Below are 10,030 nucleotides of genomic sequence, written 5' to 3' on the forward strand. Positions count from 1 at the left end.
TCATAGGTGTGTTTTTGTAGTCCAACAATGAGACCTTTACATACGCAAAGACAAATCTCAAACTTATGGAAAAATAAAATTGATAGGAAATAACTAGAAATGAAATAAACAGAAAGGAAATAGTAATTTAGTAAAAAAGGAAAAACAATTAATATCTACTAATTCTACTAACTAGAAAATAAATAAATATTAAAATAAACTTGGAAAGCCTCCGAGTATTGTATGCATCATTTGCCATTTTTTCAAAAGGTTTTGTCTTCAAATCATGAATAGATAATCCTTGTCGCGACCAAAATACTTCTTCATGAACCAACTCAGTAGCTTGTCTTGTTTCGGCCCTTTCACATGCAAGTTAAGTTAAGTACACATACTTTTTGTTGCTGAAACATAACCCATTTTTTTACGTTGCTTGAACATCTTGGGAAACTTATGAGACCACTCTTCTTAATTCATCATTATGCTTCTTGGTTCATCCATTCTCCATTTCTTCAAAAGGATTTGTCCTCAAATCCTGATTAGATAATATATTTCGCGACCGAAATACCTCGTCACAAACCAACTCAGTAGCTTGGCTTGTTTCGGGTTTCAGCCCTTTCACATGCAAGTTAAGTATACATATTTTTTATTGCTAGAACATAACCCATCTTTTGCATTGCTTGAACATCTTGGGCAACTCACGAGACCACCCTTCTTGGTTTAATCTATCTTTCCACTCTATAGCTCGAACCCTTGTATTGAGATCAACAAAATTTTGAAGGAGATAGGATAGTGTCTTTGTTGGCTCCATAAGTAGGAATCAGAACTGTTCAATAGCCAACTTTTGTAACTCTTTATTGTTCTACGCCTCGTAATTGCAACTTAGGCCTCATATTACCTTTGTCGCTTTTTCGTGTTGATGTTGCACATATTCTTGATCTTTACTTACTTTGTGAGGCGAGAGAGGGGCAAGAAAAAATCTTCTACTGATCCAACATGAAAGAGTATTTATCGTGAAACTTATCGAATTTCACTTGGTGATCAACTTGCCATTGTGCACCCAACATAATATGGGTTGACAGTTAGACTACGTTTGGTAGCTATGTTACAGTTAGATAAGAAGAGTAATATGGGTTTATTTGTGCATTTGGTAGCAATGTTATTTATTTGAATAGCCCGTGTTTTATATCCGGCCCGCACAAAGCCCACTGAAAAATCTATGTTTCAACCATATATGTAACCCCCAATTTTGCTATGTTACATATCAGGATACCTAGTTAATTTTAGTAAAATACATTTTTACCCATCAATTTTTCTATCCTTAAACAAAATATAAACGTGCCTCCATATTTTTCCTCTTCTCAAAATCGCTATTGTCTCTCTCCTTTCATTTTCTCAATCTGCCTCCCTCCGGACGACGAAATTCGACGATTCCGTTTATGTATCTTTTCCGGCGACTATTTTTGAATCAAAGGTTAAAATTTTTGCAATTATTCTTCAAGATTTATCTGAGCAGGAGTAAAAATCCAAACTTTGGAATTGGGGGAGAAGTAGATCGATGCCGAAATAGAGAGAGACGGACTGCCGACGCGTGCGGTGAAGCGACGGGACCGCAGTGTGACGGAGACGACCGAGGTGTTACGGCGATGGGTTCTGAGCGAGATGGTAGGCAGCGCGAACCGAGGTGTTACGGCGATGGGTTCCAGCAGCGGCGCAGACCGCCGGAAAAAAAAAGAGGGATATTGGGAGAGGGAGAAGGGAGAGGGAAGACGGCGTGGTGGTGCCATGGAGAATCGCCGGTCCGTGAAGAGGAGATTGAGGAAGATGGTGATTTTGGGATATTTGGAAATTGGAGAAGTACAGTAGAGAGAGATTGAGGAAGATGGTGATTTTAGTATATTGGAAATTTGGAGAAGTATAGTAGAGAGAGTTGAGGAAGATGGAGATTGTGGAATATTGGGAATTTGGTTAAGTACAGTAGAGAGAGAGAGCCGTAGAAGAGAGATGGAGTAGCAATTATTCTTCAAGGGTACTTTAATTATTAACTTAAATTAGTGAGGTTAATTTTGACCATTATAATTTTATCATTTTTATAACTTATGTACCAAACACTTAAATAAAATAACTCATAGTTATTTTAAGCTATCAAACACCCAATCAAGATAACTAAACTAATTGAAACTATGATAACTATCTTAAATTTTATCATGTCTAGTCGAAACATGACATAGCTACCAAACATAGCCTTAAGGTATAACACGTAATACCCTTTGTTTATACGTAATAGACTAATAGGTACTATCACCTCTTTACAACAATCCCTTGACTTCTTTTATGAGACGTCTGTTGAGCATGTTCCACTAGAGGTAGTCCTAGTTTTTCAACAACTACTCCCTCTGTTCCATAGGAGTAGGGTAATTTCTTTTTTTAGTAAAAGTTAACGCATTTCTTATCACCTACTTTATTCTCTCTTCATCTCTCTATCTTTTTCATTTCCTACTACATTCTTTCTTTACTCAACTCATTTAACACAATTTTTCATAATCTCCTTGCCGAAATTAAATGTCTCAACTACTATGGAATGGACAGAGTATATCACTAACCGCATTGATTTGCGTCCTTTTTTTATGACCACACTACAACCTTATCTCCGATGTAACAACGCGTGTACAACGCATTCTCTCTCTGCCCAGTATCATACTTCCAAGTTTGCTCCTTCAAGAATCTTCCTAGAAATTCTGTAGACATATAATATGCTGAAAAAATTCGGCAAAAACAGATTTTTTTGGCAGACAATAACTTGAATATTTTTAAAAATTGGCCAATTTTTTTTTCTTTATTTTAATAAAACTTGAAATTATAAAAAATATTTTTTAATAAAACATGAAAAAATCACAAGAAAAAAGGAAAAAAAAAGAATTACTCCATCTGTCCTACAATAGGAGTCACATTTGGTGTGAGCACGAGTTTTAATAAATACTCCATCTGTTCCTTAAATTTTGTCACACTTTGACCGGACACGGGTTTTATAAAATGTAATGGAAAGTGAATTGAAAAGGTTAGTGGAGAGTGAGTCCTACTTTTATACTATTTATAATAAAATGTGACTTGGAATGAGTTAGTGGAATATACTCGGGGTCCATGCACTAACAAAATTGTAAAAAAATGAAATGAAACAAATTTTGTGGATGGACGGAAATGGAAAAATGTGACAAATTTAAGGGACGGAGTGAGTATAAAGAATAGTTAGTGAGTTGAAAAATTAGTGGAATATGAAGTCCACTTTCATATTGGTTTTATAATAGAATGTGAGTGAAGTGAGTTAGTTGAATGTGAGACTACTTACCAAAAATAGTAAAAAAGTGAAATGTGTATCGTATTATGGGACGGATCGAAATGACAAAATGTGACTCTTATTATGAGACAGAGAAAGTATTTTTTATTTTTTTTATTAAATCACGAAAATTTAAAAAAGGAAAAAAATCACCTGAACTGACTAATGATACCAAATAATGTGATCCTCATTCTAAAATTTGACACTTGACGAGGATTTTTTATGAGGCTCATTTCATGCATGTGTTCTATAGTAAAACTACATCAAATTTTGTAAACTAACAACCAATCTTGAGTTAGGTGTATATGAAAAGCGCCATATTCAGAAAAGGAACAAATCAGTTGGGCGGACGAACGGATCAAGGAAAGAAGTAAAAAACCGTGGCATTGAGTTGATCAAGTCAGGAATCAGAAAGAGCCAGCAGGAGTTCCGCATGGGAGATAGAGCTGAAGACCCCCACCACGAAGTGAAGGGAATGAATGACATTTCAAAGAGGATGGTACCCTAGGGATCAGAGCCCTACGCCTCTCTATATAAAGGAAGCCCAACACAAGAAAAGAGGGGAGTCCCAGCCAGTGGTGAAAGGGGGGGTCTTAGAGGATTTCTTAGAATATCTTTAGGAATTCAACTCTCTTCTAGGGCTGAAATCGGAGCTCTTTTACTTCATTTTCTTGATTTCCGCTGCACGCACACACTTGGACCAAGTCTAGTTTAGTTTTAGTTGGCGTTTGGTGGTAGTTCCCTGCACTTTAACTTTCGGTTCTGTTGTTCTGCTCCGAAAGGGGCGATGAAACAATTTATTGCTTTCGTTGTTCATTTTCAAGTTTACTTTTGGTGTTGTTGACTCTTTGATGTTTTGATTTAGTAGATTTGAAACTACGTTTTCTTTTCCAGTTGATGCGTTTTGTTTCATGCATGGTGTTTCTGATCTGTTTTCGGTTTCCTTTTCATGTTGCATGTCTTAGCTAAAAAATATCTTTTTTTGTTTTGATTTGGTCAGATCTGATGTTTTATGTTTGAGAGTTCTCAGGATGTTTAGATCTAGTAGTTTATGTTTAGTTTCTGCATGATTATGGATTAGCTTTCTTGTTTACGTAGTTGTAGCTTAGATCTTAGGAGTAGACATAATTTTATGAGTTGTTATGAAGTTTCATCTTCCGTAGCTTTTCAGATCTGTTCTTTGTTCTGTTTTCCATGTTGATTCGGTGAAGAAGATGAAGTTATTAAAAAGTTTTTACTTTATCGTACACTTTGCAGGGGACTGACAGTCCCCCGTTTATTCTTGTCACGACCGCACTTGTTAAAGATAGAATAGTCGGGGAACCGTGACTAGGGGCGGGGGTATGAGAAGCGGGGAAAGAAATAAGGGAAAATAAAATCAAACATTGGTTGCGAGACATGACTAATCAAGTGCTGATACATAGAAGAAAAGATATTCGATCATGAAAACTCGAGTAATTGTTTGTAAAAATTTCAAAATACTAAAGGTTTGACCAAAATAAACTTGAGTCTTTTAAGGTGCACAACGGAAGCAAATGAACGTTGTTCCTTGTATGGAGACACGAACCTCCGAGAGTCCTAATATGACTGAATTAAATGTATCATCTCAATAACACTTCCTCCACCACTTCGCTGCTCAACCTGCACATTTAGAAATATATGTGGGGCTAAGTACAAAAGTACTCAGTGAACACATTGTCGAAAAATACAAATATACATTTGAAAATAGTGTCAAGCCATTATCACAGTAACACTCAGGGGATTTATCAAAAAGACCTGAGCTTACTAAAAATCATTTTTCGACTGTAGTCGATTTTCTTTCTGTATTTTGCCATATCTGATCATCTTGTGCTGTAGAGATGGTGTTCTCTCACGGTCGCATTAACATTCTTGTGTCGTAGAGATGGTGTTCTCTCACTGCCAAATTAACATTCTTGTGCCGGGATGGTGACCACCTTCCTCGGTTATCAGACCTGCCCTCTGGCCATAGGTCTCCTGTGTACACTAGTCCGAGTTGTCCCTCACTTGGACCCGAATTCGATTCACAACTCACTTGGCCTCACACCAAAACAAATAGGCATCATACACAAAATATTTATGTCAAGACAACATACTTTGAAAATGAGCAACGAACATAAGTTCGAGTTTTCATAAAAATCATTTGAAAATAATTTCTTTATTTTTATCCACATTAGTATGCAGGATAGAAAAGTTCACCTCGTTCGTTTAATTTCCTTAACTTGAATTTCTCGCTCCAACCTTGTTGAGATAACCTTTTTAAAAACATCCCAATATAATATAGTAATTAGACTCAAGGACTAATATAATTAGAATGCATGTCTCATAATTAGTCTCCTTTTTTTCACTTATCTTTAAGAAATTTCTAGAACTCATATATTATTTCAAATTTCTAGAACTCATATATTATTTCTTGCTTCTTCCTTCACTATTCTCAGGCTTTGATTAAATTAGAACTCTATACTTTACTATGAAAATTGGCCCTCATACATATTTCGGTAAAGAAAACTTTAATTCAAGGAGTAAATTACCTACTTAGCTTCGGAGGTTCAACTTTAATAAGACCAAATTAATTTCACCATTAGAAAACATGAAGATCAAATAAAAATTTCATGAACCATTTTTGAAACCACAATAATTAAATCCGAAATTGGGCTTCCCTCCAATTATTTAATGCAGCCATTGTTATTTTAAAAGAGTTGGACTCATATTTGTTTTCTCATTCCCTTGGCCCAAGTAAAAAAAATGCTAGCCCAAACAATTAAATCAAAATAACCCACATATAAATATCCACTTCACCCCCCTCACCAAACAAATCCTAATCCTACTTTGATGAGAGAGAAGCTCCCACTTCTCACTACCTGCTACTTATCGTCGCCACCCTGCCGGCGCCGCCGCTTCCGGTGACGTCTCTCTCTCTCCCTCTCTTTCTCGGATCTGCCGCCGCCAACACTGTGCATGCACAGGCGGCGGCTTCGGCCTCCTCCGTGCCTCGCACCGTCGGTCGCCGCCACTGCCGACACCCCTCCCCCGTCGTACGTCGTTTTTTCCGATAGGTAAGGTGAGCAGATTTTATCACTTTTCTTTTTGTTTTATTTTCTAAAAAATTAATCTTTGATTTCAAGGTTTGGTGTTTAAACTTGTAGATGGTGAAACTAGTGACGGATCAGGGGTGTGGGGTTGCCACCGTGTCGACGGGGTGCCTAAGTTCAGTCGCCGGAATCTGGCAGATTCATATTCATGAGATAAGATTCTTAATTTATGCTTACCTTTGTTGTAGGACTTGGATTATATATGTTATATGAATTTGGTGATCCTTGAACAATTATCTTGCTACTTGAGATTTGATGGTGAAACATGGGTGTTAAACTTGCTGTGTATTGTTCATTTCTGATATGGGCAGATTCTACTTTCTCTTTAGATATGCATATGTTTGTACGTATATGCAAGAAAAGAAATGTTTGGGATTTACCTTTTGATGGTGAAAAAAAGTGTTGTTGGATTGTAGGACTTGATCCTACAATTATCTGCAGCTCTTCACCTTCGATTCCTTGTCAATCCTATGTTGTGTTGGTGTGTGTGTGAAGAGAACTTTGGGATGTTGGATAGTGATGGGTACTTGCAAGTGCAATGACGTGGGGTTTATACACTTGTTTCTTTGCAAGTTGCTATGCAAGTTGTGGGGAGTTCAAACTTGGGGAATGTTTAACATGGGGAAGGTTTTAACTTGTGGGAGGTTTACTACATAAAATCTTTTCAAAGATTGTGTTTGGATTTGGGATAAATCTCCTCCGTCTATTAATTCTGTTCATTTCTACTATTGGATTTCATTTGATTTTTCTCAAGTATATACATGTAGATTTCATTTATAACTAATTTATCTCACTCTCTCTAACTTTCTTCTTATGTAGGAAAGAAAATCTCTATGTAGGGAACATGGGCGATACATCGGGCTTCCTTGGAAAATACTACAACCATCGAACTGGTTATTCGGCACTCAGCACGTTTCTCCCCAATTGATTTAGATTAGGATTCGATAAACTTGTATCATAAGACTTTTTCGAAGTTCCGATGGACATGCGATGGATATGCCGGACATTAACAACTTTTATTTTGGATTTACTCTTTTAGTTGTATATGAAATACTCGTGGAAACAACTACTATAGTAGGTCGCATCTCGATTCCCTTACAACTCATCGATAGATCATTTTAAAACTTAAAAGGGCCGCTTCTTAATACTACAACAAACACTTATTCTTAATACTACAACGAACACTTATTTAATATTATTTGTAGTTAAGCTACTGATAATAATAATAATTATATATTTTGAAAGTCTGGGATGTTACATTTTATCCCCCTTAAAATAAATTTCGTCCCAGAATTTGGAAAGCTTTTTAGGCGAATAACTCGTGGTATTGTTCCTTCATTTTCTACTTCCCAAATTGCCTCCTCTTTTCCATGTTGAGTCCACAATCTATTATCTTAGAAATTGATTTATTCTATAGTTGCTGCCACCTTTCTTTTTAGGGTTGTCATTGCCTTATTCTTCGTGACTCAGGTATGGTGCTACGTAATCTCCTCATGATGAATTATGTGTTTTATGTTGAACATTTACTTTCGAAGTTGCGAAACGTGGAACATGGTGTACGTTCACAAACTTAGTGGTACTGTTAATTGATATGCCACTGGACCCACTATTTTTGGTGCTTTACTAACTCAAAGTTCATCTTACCGAATTCTCGTGGTAGTTCTTTTTCTTAATTGGAATGACTAGTTGTTAAAATTTTCGACTCAGAGCGTCGGTTACACATTAGCCTTACTAGGATGGTAGTTAAAACTGCAATCTTAGTCGTCAATTAGCTCGTTCTTTCCCGCGTGCTCAGTTTCTTTTCTCAAAATGACTATTTAAGATTCTTATGATTTGGGAAGTATCGCAGCGAACTTTGTAGAGGTAGTGTCTCTATAATTTCCGTGCGTGTACTATAATTGTAAATTCCCGATCATGTGTTAGTATCTTAGCTAGTGGGGCCTAAGCCTTCACGATGCATTAACGATCATCTTCCCAAAACTCATCTCAGTTCATTCTTTAATGCATCTGTGTAGGCTTTGGAATTTCTTCCTAGTTCTAGTACTGCTAACACGACGTCGTTGTCACTTTTTTTTTATCGCAGCTGTAAACTTTCATTGCATTCTAGGGCCCCACACAAACCTGGTTCCATTTATGTTCATCGGTTTTGTGATTTTAGAGAATAATTTAATGAGTCTTAGGTAGTAACCTACAAATCCAAATGAACTTTGAATTTTGTTTGGGATTATGGGTGAGTTATAGCTTTAAAATTTTCTAGCGTGATCCTCCACTGTGGTCGCTCACATTCTTCATTCATCTTACGATAGGTGAGCATCTCATTTTTGAGATAGAGACATTCTCCCAACTACCCATCATATTTATTTATTAATTTTTCTATTGCATTTACATTTGGTATTCTCGTGGGGCACTTTCTCGCGAAATGTCTACTTTATAACATATGTATCAGTGGCCGCTCCCAGCCTTGCAGACTCCCTTGTGCACTTGGTTGTTCGTAGAATAACAAGCAGGATGTTCTGTTGTCTAATTAGGAGTACTCTGCCTCTTGAAATCTTGGGAATTGGTTCGTAGAGGTGTTGTATCGCAGTTGATACTGCTATCTCCTTTGGCGTTGTTGCTCAAATTTCAAAGTTCTCTTGCACATCTTTGCTAGTTCTCTCCTCGTTTCTAAGTCCTCTCCCGTTTATTCCTAGTTGTCAAATATTCATTCACGTCTCGTCTTAGCATTAGGTCGAAAATAAGTAGGGTACTCATACCTTTATTTCTTAGTCATTATTGTAGTATAGATCTTAATTAGTTCACTTCTCGCTGATCACTTAGTTTTAATCGTGTATCGATTGATCACCCAATTGTATACGTAGAGATCTTGTGCACTATGAAGGGACTAATAGGGTCGAATAAAAATTTTCAGCGACCATTGTTATCACTCTTTTCTCAAAATTGTACTTTCTAGGTACCTAACGTTCGATCCTCTTGCAGCTCGTCGCATGCAGTGTTTAGTCATAGCATAAATCTAACGGCTTGTCGCTCTAGTCTTGACACTTTTGGTCAACTCATTATTTTTATGGATGTCCATTTCAGATTATTTATTTATTTATTTATTTATTATTATTATTATTATTATTATTATTATTATTATTATTATTATTATTATTATTTTATTTTTTGGCGTTTTCTGTAGAGGTCAATGCCTTGCTTCCCATGAGGGCCTCACGCGAGGAAACATAGAGTTGATATAACTGTTTTAACTTTGATAGGAACTGAATTTGGGGTTCAAAGAGAATTATTCGAATCGTCCTTGCTTTGGGTAGGCTCTAAGATAACCATGAAAACAAAACGATTATAATTATTTCAATTACTTGAGTGTTTGGTTCACTACAAACTCTCACCAGTAGCTTGCAACAAAAGTTTTCATAAGTGCAAAGACTAGACTCAATTGGGCACATTATGCTCACTCCAAGAAAAGAAAAGATACAACTTCCAAGGGCTTTAAGCTATACCCTTAGAACTTGAGAATTTTCTTGTGGGAAGAGCTTGCCAGATGGAATAAATTGCGAAAATGAGGGTACAAATGAACCGAATGTAGATTTCATCAATAGGTTGTAAATAATAT

General features: G+C 36.5%; 2 long non-coding RNA genes across 3 annotated transcripts; one reads left to right on the forward strand and one right to left on the reverse strand.

The window, feature by feature from the left end:
• Positions 1-4,768: 4,768 nt before the first annotated feature.
• On the reverse strand, positions 4,769-7,506 carry LOC121759920. 2 transcript variants are annotated; one of them, XR_006041795.1, is made up of 3 exons: positions 6,801-7,506; positions 5,097-5,583; positions 4,769-4,951 (listed from the first exon to the last, which is right to left on the reverse strand). It is a non-coding gene; the product is annotated as an uncharacterized LOC121759920 (long non-coding RNA). The 2 variants fall into 2 exon arrangements; XR_006041794.1 differs by having other exon boundaries at positions 5,087-5,583.
• On the forward strand, positions 5,597-7,486 carry LOC121759919. Its single transcript, XR_006041793.1, has 2 exons — positions 5,597-6,389; positions 6,475-7,486. It is a non-coding gene; the product is annotated as an uncharacterized LOC121759919 (long non-coding RNA).
• Positions 7,507-10,030: the final 2,524 nt, after the last annotated feature.

This window comes from Salvia splendens, chromosome 13, assembly GCF_004379255.2.
Source record: "Salvia splendens isolate huo1 chromosome 13, SspV2, whole genome shotgun sequence".
In the NCBI taxonomy this organism is placed as follows: Eukaryota; Viridiplantae; Streptophyta; class Magnoliopsida; order Lamiales; family Lamiaceae; genus Salvia; species Salvia splendens.